This window comes from Microtus ochrogaster, chromosome 1 (assembly GCF_000317375.1).
Source record: "Microtus ochrogaster isolate Prairie Vole_2 chromosome 1, MicOch1.0, whole genome shotgun sequence".
NCBI classification, from domain to species: domain Eukaryota; kingdom Metazoa; phylum Chordata; class Mammalia; order Rodentia; family Cricetidae; genus Microtus; species Microtus ochrogaster.
The window spans coordinates 73,477,617-73,486,537 of record NC_022009.1 but is presented as its reverse complement, the minus strand read 5'-3'; positions in this window follow the sequence as shown (position 1 = coordinate 73,486,537).

Below are 8,921 nucleotides of genomic sequence, written 5' to 3'. Positions count from 1 at the left end.
CTTCTGGAGGCATTACCATCCCTGACTTCAAACTCAACTACAGAGCTACAGTATTAAAAACAGCTTGGTATTGGTATAAAAACAGAGAAATCGACCAATTGAATCGTATAGAAGACCCAGTCCTACAGTCTTTAAAACTTCCAACACTTAAAAAGTTTGAAGTATCAAACTGTGGGTGCCAGTAAAACCAAGAGCAAGTTGTGTGCTTCTTTATCAAAAAGAGAAGAAGCAGGGCAAACTTGAAATCAATTCAAAACAGACTCAATTTAACAGTATAAATTGTTCAATGTTTGATACCCAAGACAATCTTTTGAATACCAATAGATTTTGGCACCCCTACTTCTCCATCTCTATCACTTACAAGATGAACAATTTGTCTTGAATGCTCAGACAAGCTACCTTCCACAACTACCTCTCTTCTTAGATGTCCCATGAACCTTGCACTTCCAATATCTTGGGGTCTCAACTGGATCTGATACTGTATCTTCACCAGTGGTCTGGTCTTACCTCTCTTTGGAGACGATGGCCCTAGCACATGATGGCACATGACTCAGTTACTGTCCAGGACCCCTTCATGCTTGCATCTCTCCCATCTTCAAAACCAGAACATCATGGAAGACTCTTATGAATTGTATGTTCAACTGCCAGTTAGAGACAAAGCCTTGGCCCCCTTGTACTAGGTTTTGTGTGTTCTGACCCTAAGAAAGATGTCCTATTAACAAAAGATTTCAGCTTAATATCTTAGATTTCTCATATAATACAATGAATTTTTAAGTCCTAGCTAACCAACATCTATTTCCTAGGAGGTTTCACTTCTGTAGGACTGTTCTATTACTAATTACATCTGATTATTCACTTATAGATGGCTCACAAACACAGATTTTTAATACTAAATATCATACGAGCAGTCCCAATAGAGTCTTTGTTTCACTTTACAACTTCACAAGCCAGGTTTCAATTGTTTGAATTTCTCCCATATTGTCTTCCAAGCTCCTGTTATAGTATCTCTAACTTTTCCAGCTCAAGATTCAAAGCATTTTAAAAAATTTTCCCCCAAAGCAACAGTGGCAGTTCCATCATAGCCACACCCTAATCCTGGTACCAAATTCTGTTCAAGTTTCATTATTTTTAGGAGAGACATTGGTGGACTAATATTACAAATTGCAGCTGAAATTAATAGTCTTCAGAATTAGTGAGAATATTTCTTAGGTAGATTAAATTTATATGTGTTTGTGTGTTTGTATGTGTACATATTGCATTTTTAACTCTTTTACTAGTATTCCTCATGGTGTCAGCATTAAAAAAAGAAGGTCTTTCTTAACTAACCAATTGAAGATTAGGCCTTACTTTGGTCATAGAAACTAATTGCAAATTATAACCACTTGTGACTTAGTCTACAACAAAGATTTTTGTTTTTAGTTCTTCCTTTCTACTCCTTTTAGTTTGACTAAAGTTACTCCAAATGTACCATTGTTTACCACGTGAAGAAATCTACCTATGAATGGCCCAAAATCTGGCACCTATATTCATATAATATTGGAAAAACCCTCAAGTCCAAATAGATCAAAGACCTCAACATAAAGCCATCCACAATGAACTTTACAGAAGAGAAATTGGGAAGTACACTTGAATGCATTGGCACAGGGAACGACTTCCTAAATATAACCCAGAGGCACAGACCCTGAGACAAACAATTAAGAAATGGGACCTCCTGAAACTGAAAGGCTTCTGTAAAGCAAAGGACATAGTCAACAAGACAAAATGACAGCCTACAGAATGAGAAAAGATCTTCACTAACTCCATATCAGCCAGAGGTCTGATCTACAAAATATACAAGGAACTCAAGAAATTGTTTCTAAATTTTCTTCCAGATTGAACATTAAAATAGTATTATATATATATATATATATATATATATATATATATGTATATATAAATATCAAACTAAATAATCCATATTTCTTTCTGAAAATTTGAAGCTCACAAGAGAGTTATGTTTCACATGTGTTTAATTATTTAAGCTCTACTCTATGTAATTTTATGTACCATAATGTCAACATTTGTGGCACAACTCAGTAAAGCTGTATAAAAGGAAAGCCACCCTTCAGAGTGAGAGGCACCTTATTTCTGCTAAGCAAATTGTGGATGATGGTCTTTAGTCTCCCTATAAAGTGTGTTCCATATTTCCATGAACTATAAAAACACCTTCCAATCCCATACTTATAACTGTAATGATACCTTTTAAATACTGCTGGGAAGTGTAAAAGTACCAAACCTCTCAGAAGACTCATATAATATGCAAAATAAATTATTATGCCACTTCATTTAGTGAATATTAAGTCTGCTTCTTTAGCTACTTGGCCCATCAGTTTATTTCACTCAGCTGAATAGTCTAATAATATTTTCATTAAATATTTATTTGAACAATCAAACACAGCAAATGAAGAGCATATCCCCTGACATTCAAGATGGTTTCCCAGCTGATATCGGCCGTTCATTATGCTGGCAGGGCTCATTTGCTATGGCTGAGAATGATGTTTTCCATTAGCTTTAAGTGTCATATGCCCGACATTAGAATAAAGACTGTCCATCATTCCTTCTAACCTTTGAATTTTATTCCTTCATTGAAAAAGTACCGACGGTAGAATATTAAATGCATTTAATCGTTAAGGTCACAGGCTGCTAATTCAGCTAAGAAAATTGATTAATATTACAATTTTCTTTTGAAAATGATTTTTTGTTTGAAATTATATAATTCCACCATTTCCTCTTTCCTTTTCTCTATCCAAACCCACCCCTACACTCTCCCCTTAAATAAATGGGAAAAGTAATCTTTGGTCTTATATGTTTTATATAATCCCATTCATAGAAATGAATTTGGATCCTATTAATTAAAGATTAATCCCATTTTCGCTTTAGGTTCATTGTGATTTTTTTAAAATAACTTTTCTCTATCTCCATCCGTCCCGGATGAAGACTCTATGGTGATATTCGAGATAATCATCAGTGTGATAGTGGGGCAAGGCCAGTTCAGGCACCCTCTGCTCTGCTACCCAAGGACCTAGCTGGGAACATCCCCGTGGACACCTGGGATCCCCTCTAAGTGCCAAGTCTCTTGTCAACCCAAAAATGGCTCCCTTAATGTAGATATCTTCTTCCCTGCTCCTATATCCGCCCTTCCTCCATCTCCACCCTCCCACTCCCCCAAACTCTCTCTAGTCTTTCCTTTCTCCCTTCTCTCTCCCTCTCTCCCCTCCCCCCAACTCCATCCCCACCTCTACCCCCACCCCCATGCTCCCAACTTTTGCCCTGCAACCTTGTTTACTCATCAGAGCAACCTGACCTCCCAAGGTCCAATTGAAGAGAAGAAGGAGGGAGAAGATGAGCAAGGAAGTCTGGACCATGAGGGGTTGATCCACTCACTGAGACAGTGGGCCTGTTTTAATGGAAGCTCATCAGATCCATCTGGACCAGGACTGAATGAGCATGTAATCAAACTGGACTCTCTGAATGTGGCTGACAATGGGGGCTGACTGAGAAGCCATTGATAAAGGCACTGGGATTTGTTTCTACTGCATGTACTGGCTTTTTGGGACCCTAGTCTATTTGGATGCAAAGCTTCCTAGGCCTGGATGTAGAAGAAAGGGCCTTGGACCTCCAACAGGGTAGGGTTCCCTGCCCTCTCTTAAGGAGGGAGAGGGAGGAAGGAGGGTGAGAGGGGAAGCAGGAGAGGACTGGGAGGAGGGGAGGAAGTGTAAATTTTTGAATGGAAAAAAATAAAAAATTAAAAAGAATACTTTTCTTTGGAAATGTTACAGATATATATGTTTTATTTTAATTATATCTATCTTCCATTTTCCCCTCCAGCTTTTCCCAGGTCTACCCCCACAATCATATATGAAATTTTGATGCTGTAATTCAAGACAGCATGGTATTTCTGACTTGATCATAATTAATATGAAATATTAAACATCTGCAAAACCATTTCTTTGCTTTAAATATTTGCACCATTTTTAAAGCTTTCTAGATTCAGAACCATATGCTATCTATCTATAGTTTAGTTATAAAAAGTAAATTCAATTCTATAATTTTAAGCAAATCCATACCTTGTTTACTGGCCACTTTGAGATTTAGCTCTATTTAAAACTTGAGAAACGATTAACTTTTGATTCTCTTGTGAAATTCTATCAAAGTGTATATAATTATTGCTCTAAACTTGTAAATAACAACAAAAGTCATATTATAGATTTCATTTAAATGGAATTAAATAGTATTTATTTCCATTCCCTATGATGGATAAGTTAACCCATGCCCAGCTCAAGGCCATGTGTAGAACTCTCTCCTCACTCCGGGTTTTAGTTTGTTGACAGAATTGTCCAAATCTATTTAACTTTAATAGCTAGAGTCTCCAGCAACTAATTATGTAACAGACTTAGTCAGGAGGCTTTATCAAAATCAGAAATTCTTAGTTATAGATCATCAAGCCCTTCATTTACAGTAACCAGTCAACATCCTATGAGTCTTTCTTGTGTTGTGGCTTATCATCCCCACTTTTTTGAGAGATGCCAGACCTAACACCAGGCTCAGTTCTTGTGAAACTTCTTCTCTATCACCATGCTGCCAATTCTTCCTCCATATGCAATAATGATCTCAGTACTTTCCTATCAACATAATATAAAACCCTTAATAACTCATGCTCTTGGAACAGCTTTAATGAATGTAGAATTTGTTATTCAAACAAGGATATTTGAGGAAGAAGTTATTAATATTTATGAGAAGATGACAGGTATCCTTGGTTATATCAGATTAGACTCCTCAGAAAATGACCCTTATTTGTATTAAAGTGATTTATGTAGATGTATTCCCTGAAATATCTTAGAATGGAAGAGAAAAGTGTAAAAAGAAAGAAGCCAAGCAAGATTGCCCCTTCCAGGCAAATCTAGCAAGAGTAGGACTGTTGCAAAACACAAGACTACTAGATAAGGATATCCTTATTACATATATATCCTTATTTTATATATATACATACATACATACATACATGTATATATATAATATATATACATATATATATATAGTGCAGCATATGCAAATATCTTCCAAACATTACATGGAGCATACTTATTCTAAAAAAAACTTCGGATGTCCTACTTTTATTTTCTAAATTTGGACACTTTGGTCGAAAGCATTTCTCTGGAAGCCATGCCTAAGAGGTTGAAGTGGAGGAAAGACAAGAGTATTTTGTTAGTTTTATGCTATTTTTATTTCTAATTTTTTATGTTTTGATCATGTTTTTCATCTCCCTATCTCATCTTGGATCTTCCCTATGTTCCAACACCCCCAACTTCATCTTGTTTTTTTTCTCACCATATTAAACAAACAAACAAAAAATAACCCCAGACTAACAATTTTAAAAAACCCTAAAACAAAATGAAACAAAATCCCACCAAAACAAACAAACCAAAAACCAAATGACCCATGGAGGCCATTTTGTGCGGATCAACTACTTCTGGGCACCCAGTGACATTCCTTTGGATAAACTGAATTTTCTTTTGCTACAGGAATTTATATTACAAATATTTCCTTAGTTAGAGTTGGGTTTGTGTTTATTTCCTCCTTTTAGTGATGGTGTCTTGTCTGGATTGAACCTCAGCAGTTATAGCACATGTAAACTTACTCTCTTGAATTTATCTATGCATCAGTATTTGTGTCTTGAAGCCCCTTGTTGCCATTCACTTTTTCTGGCTCTTAGTATTTGCATCTGCTCTTCCACATAGATACTTGAGATATGCAAAGAGGGGTTTGATGAAGACATCCTATTTAGGAATGAGTTTTCTGAATTCTCTCACACTCTGCATATTGTCAAGCTGTGACTTAGTTGTGTTAGTGTCTGTCTACTGCAAGATGAAGTTTTACTGATGTGGGCTGAGTGAGGCACTGGTCTACTGGTACAGCAATTTATCTTTAGAATTCATTAAGACTCATTCTCTTGCTATATTACTTTAGAATAATAGTATTAGGTTTTCCATAGACCCATGACCAAAATAGTCTCAAGTTCCTGGACATATTAGTAGTGTCAACTGTGGGTCACATGTCATAGAATGAACCTATGTACAATCAAATAGTGGTTGATTATTCCCACAATATTTGTGTAAATATTGTAAAAATGAATTTTACAGGAAGGTTGACGTTGTAGGCTTAATAGTGTAATTATTGTTTGTTTGTTTGTTTGTTTGTTTTACTCTTTGGGGACCTGCCACCTACCTCCCAAATAAATACAAGGAGACTTATTCTTATAAATGCCTAGTCTTAGCTTGTCTTGTTTCTCACCAGCGTTTCTAACTTAAATTATCTCATTTCTCTTTAACTATGTTTTGCCTCTGAGATTTTTACCTCTCTATATTCTACATGTCTCTCTTTCCTTCTTACTCTGTGGCTGGCTGTGTGGCTGTGTGGCTGTGTGGCTGTGTGGCCAGGTGACTCCCTAGTATCCTTCTCTACATTACCTTTTCTCTATCCTCCCTCTTCTTCCTCATCTTCTGCAGATTTCTCCTTTTATTTATTCAGTCTCTATGCCAGTCTCATCTATTTCCCTCTCTTTCCAAACTATTGGCCATTCAGTTTTTATTGGACCAATCAGGTATTTTAGACAGGCAAAGTAACACAGCTTCACAGAGTTAAATAAATGCAACAGAAGAGAATGCAGCACATCTGTACATCATTAAACAAATGTTTCAGAGTGTAAAGTAATGTAACCCATTTTAAAATAATATTCCACAGCCGAATAGTTTATAACTGGGTGATACTGATGATTATTTTCTCTTTTGGTCGCATGCAAAGTACCTTCTAGTACCATGAGTCCTCATTAGGAGTGACACTTCTAGCTGGGCCTTGCTCACATAAAGTTACAAAGGAAGCTGTGTCTTCAACAATAGTGCCTTACCACCAGGTTTTAGAGAATTAACTACTAGCTTCTGCAGTAGCCTGTAATGTTTGAGGGACTTATGGAACCCCTTTGGATTTGGATCCCATTCCTGGCCCTGAGCTATAAGTGGTGGGCTGAAATTCTAATTGGGGCAAGGTCTTCCCCATTATATTGTGACTCCATCTAAATAACTTCTATATATGTAAATATTTTAGGAGACCTCTACAGAAGTAGGTTTCAATTTAATTTTTCAAAAGGCCTTTACTAAATCATTGGTTCAGAACAGCTCCAAAAGAACACAGATTCAGAGATACTTCCAACTTTCTGTATTCAGCTAAAGTGGGTCATAGGAGTTTGAGAGCTGTCACCCCACCATCAGACACAAGAGCTAGCAATTTGGTTAAAAATCACACTGGGAGGTGTATACAGAACTGACTCAGAGATCTGAAGAGCTTCACGCAGCACACTGACAGCACCTGCTTCACTCTCATTGTCCTAGGAAACCTGAGATGTATGCTGTGCTAACAATGGCTAGCATCCATGGTTTAGTCTTGAAATAACTTCTGATACAAAAAGGAAGAAAGGCATTTTTAAATTGGAGATTTATGGGATTCTTCAAAAAACTGGAGGAAAAAAAAAGCAAAAGAGATATCCTTCATACACTCACAGTTTTGTGTTACTGAAGATATAAGAACCATTGTATGCTATAAGCTATTTTAACATATTGGAAGTTACATGTTCATGAAAAAGTTCTTCACTCTTGAGACAAATATTACTTTTAATCATATACAATTCTTCTGTAAATGAAACACACCTGAATTCCACTCACCATTTGCTAAGATGAGACCATAGAGAAGGCAATAGTTCTGCTGGCTCAAGAGGGAAAAATCTTTCTGGGGAAGAGAGGCAACTTGGAGATGAAGAGAGGAAACTATTTTATGTTTCTTTGGCAACTCCATATCATGTAGATACATCCTAGGTAATTAAGATGCTAATTACTATTGGTGTTTTACTCTTACCCTAAGGGCTTTCACAGTCAAATTATTTTAGAGTTAACTATAGTTTTCTGACTCTTATGGTGAGTGAAGAAATAGTAAGAGGAAGTTTCCTGTGGGTACTACAAGAATCTTTTCCTTTAAGACATGATATTAATTATCCAAAAGTGTAATCAACAGTCTAGATTCTACCATGGGGGACTGCCATTGTGATCAGTTTGCTATCAATCCATTAATAAGTGACTATGTATATCATGAAATAGCACATGAAATAGTTAAAAGAAAAGTCACTAGATTGACAACAGAGAAATTGCCTTCTAGCACTTCCCAGCCCAATAGTAACACTTTCTTTTTTCAGGAAAAGTGAAAAGTGACTTTATTTCAAGAGCTCTGACTGGAAGATGCACTTGTGGTAAGCTGTAGGCGGTACATTTTCCTTGCTTCTAGTCAGACAGGCAAAGAAATGTCAGTCATGCCAGAGAATTAAATGTTCTGGTACAGAAAAAATATGTCACAAATTGTTTGTGAAGCAGAAAAATATGCCTTGTCCTAAACGCACTCATTTGGTTGCACCCGTGTTTTGTTGTTTGGTTTGGTTTGGTTTGGTTTTACACTGGCCTACCTAAGGCCATCTTGATATGTCCCCTTTCCCCTCACCTCTCCTTTCTACAGTCTATCATAAAAGTACACAGCACCAGAGAGTATCAACACTCCGTTTACTCTCTTCCCTTCACCTGTGATAAAAGTGCTTCATCATACTAGACTATAATCACGGAAAATCATCCTCCCTTCAATTGGTGGAGAGCTACTTGTCCTTTAACACTTTGCTCAGTAAAATCCTCTTCAGAAATCCTTCTCTATTCTTTCTCAACTTTGCACAGTAAAATCCTCTTCAGAAAGCCTTCTCTATTCTTTCTCAACTTTGCACAGTAAAATCCTCTTCAGAAAGCCTTCTCTATTCTTTCTCAACTTTGGCTGGGTGCATTTCATCAACTCTCCTA